The sequence below is a fragment of the Grampus griseus genome, assembly GCF_964374135.1.
Source record: "Grampus griseus genome assembly, chromosome: 10".
Classification (NCBI taxonomy): Eukaryota; Metazoa; Chordata; class Mammalia; order Artiodactyla; family Delphinidae; genus Grampus; species Grampus griseus.
This window is the reverse complement of record NC_139004.1, coordinates 31497620-31500934: the sequence shown is the minus strand read 5'-3', so window position 1 is coordinate 31500934 and position 3315 is coordinate 31497620.

Genomic DNA, 3315 nt, shown 5'->3' with positions numbered 1-3315 from the left:
TGTAATTCCACATCACCAGATAACCCCTACTGACATAAAAATTTCCTATATGTGTGTGTACATATTTTATGTGTATAAAATATTTGTATTTTATATAAAATGCATTTTCATGGTCTGAATATTCAAACAAAAAGGATAAAAAATAAAGAGTGAAAGCATCACTCCTTCCTCTTCCAAAGGCAACTTTTTTTGGTTAATTTTTTGGTTTCCTTCCAGAAATAAAACTGATGGCTTGATTTACAGTTTTGATGACATGACGAGGATGCTGGGCCATGAAAAGTTGAATTACTCCTTCAGCTACATCAGAGGGATTTGGGGTTTAATTTACTTCAACATGCCTATGAAATCTGGCTGGAAGGAGAAAGGGAGCCATCTGAAAATCAGAGTCCCCAAAGCCTTTTACTGCTAACTCTAAAGTCAGTGTACCCCTACCCTTCCTATCCTGTTTTTCTTCTAGGAGCTTCAGGGGCAATGTGTCCCCCTCCTGGCCTGGCACCACTATTCCAAATGCTGTTGAAATGAAGGGGCCACAGGCAGCCTTGATATGCACTCACTGCTATAGACAGTGCCTTGTATACAAAGATCTAGGACAGAAGCAAGAGGACAGTTGGCTTCTGCAGTATTAAGCACCCAGCAAATACAATCAGCAATTTACAGCTTTTACTCACTTATAAATTGCTAAGTATTCACAGTTAATTAAAAAAATAGCTACTATTACCACACTGATTCTTTTAATGAATTTTTATTGAGCACTCTTAATGTGCCAGGCAACAGTGCACTGTGAATACAATGATGAAAAAACAGTAAGCAAAGACAGACTTCCTGCTTTCGAGAGTTTATAATCTAGTTGGGGGGGTATGGGTGGGAAGGACGCACATATTAATCAAAGAAACACATAAATGTAAAAGTACAACCACATTAAGTGCTACAATGAAAATGCACATGGTCCTTTGAAAGTGTATAAGGGTTTTTTCGTTAAAAATTAGACATTATTGTAAAATTAAACTCTAAAAGAAGAAATGTGCTCACAATCCCAAACTATTTTCATTTGTCCATATTCTCACAGAATTGTCAATGAATGAAGAGCTTGCTTAGGTTCTCATCCCGGGCTTGGTAGGTAAGCGTTGTGAAAGTGAGAACCAGGGCTTTGGAATATGTATTTTCTAAAAACCCCACCTCACTTAGTTCCATAATTTATATGCTGTCTCCATGATCCCACCTCCAGCTTTTTTTTTTTATAACACACTTAATGTCCCTACTGGATTCCTGTATCCTATACATCCAAACCCCCCATTCCCACTTCCCCATTGTTTTTCAGTCCCTTAACCTGGCAGTCTGATAAATGGACATATGCTCTGGCATGCTTTACTACCAAAACATTAGCTAACTTTTTGACTTGTTTTAGAGAGATGGAGTGGCATAGCGTAAAATGGGTATACTTAGCAGAAAGGTCACTAAGAGTATTATGTGTCCTGAAGCTAGCTGTGAAGAAAGAGGTTTATAAAGCAAGAGGCCTCCATTCACAAAGCCAAGGGGAAGTTTTAGGGGGTTATCTACATAACTTAGGTAAAACTTGGTGTTTGCCTAAATTTAAAACTAACTGCTGATCACCTGTTCTCACAATTGAGGGAGTCAAATAAAAACTGCTTCTGATGTTTGCAGAAATTTAAACCATAGTTATATGACACCAAAGGCCACATGAGAAGATTAGGGCCCACTCTTTGCATGTGCCTTTGTCTCCTAAGACGAAAATTTATTCAGCACTGTGATAGTACTGAATAAAAAGAAACAGGCCCTACCTCTAGGCGCTGGCAACTGGATTAGAGTTCTGCCCTTCCTTTCACATGGCTTCTCTAGATAGGCTCCAAAACCTGATCCCACTGATCAAAGAGGAAGCTAGCAACACTTCCCACCCAAACTACAGAATCCTAAAAGCTCTCCCTCTGCTGGTTCAAGGCAAATATGAAGAACACTGTTGCTTCAACTCTTAGAAGTGGGCATTATTCTAGAAAAAGCCTAAGATGGGTAGGTGCCTTTGAGTTATCAAGAGAGTACAAGAGGAGCGGCTCTAAGTACTCCAGACCCAGTTACTTGAATTAGTTCTGCCCTTCCTAGATTTTGCCTCTTTTCCCTTCTCCACCCTTCTCAAGTGGCCCTCTCCTAACCTAGAGGGTAAGATTCTGACTCCTTCTGAGACAGAGTGAGTTTAGGACTGAGATCTGGATAGGATTAACCCCTCTCCATGCTTACCCTAAACCCACCCATCTCTCCCCAAAGGGAGGTGGAACTTACTAAGTGAACAGGCCTGAAAATGAGTAATAACTGGCATTTTAAAACTCTTTTATGTTCTCTAAATTCCTGTAGATAGGCTCCTAGAATGGAGAGGGAGTAGTTCTCTGGAGAAACAAATATATCTCTGAAGCTCACCTGGGTTTACGTTCTGCTAAAGGGCATCTTCTGAGTCTGTCTATGGTTTCCAGGTCAGAAAGATGCATTGAACTCAGGCTTCAGCCTAAAAAGCAGACCTAAGAAGACTGCTCAGGATGGCCTGACCCTGTACACATTTGGTGTGAGATGGAGATAATGATCCTCCATATTAAAGAAAAAAAAAACCCTATGGCACAGTGAGGCAAAGTAACTTGTCTAAAATCACAGCAAGGCAAATGGCCGAGGAACATCCAAGGACCTAACTATTCCAAATCTGTGCCCTTTCCACAAGATGAAGAAGGGAGGCCTGTACAACTTCTAAACTTCTAAATTAGTCAAGAAAAATAGCCTCCTCGCACTCAACCTAGGGATTCTGTAGCTCTGCACACAAGGAAACAGGAAAACTAGAGTTCTTAGGAAAAAAGATCAGCAACTTCGCATTATGTTTGAGGAGTGGGAGAACAAGACTCTGAAGCCTCTGTTGAGCCAGGTTATGAATTGCTGACAACAAGGGTATCAAGAGGAAACTGGGGCAGAGATTAGAAATATAAGGACCAAGCTCCCTGATCCCAAGAGCACCCTCAGCAAGAACATGAGTATTCTTGGGGAGCTCAGTTCCCAGAGGAGCATCGGGAGAGCCAACATAAGGGTATATACAAAACTTCACAATAGAAAGATGCCAAAACCAGACCACTGGTGCCTACTCACTACCCAACCAGGAAGCACTGGGGCACAGACTATATAAGCTAACAAAAGTAGCCCTAACAACTGGGGAAAGAAGGGTGGGAGGGGGAGACAGGCAATAGGGCAGCAGCATTGTTCTAGTTTCCCTGTGGAGTTCAAATGTGTGTGGTTTCAAAACAAAAATCCAGAAAGAAACATGAGATT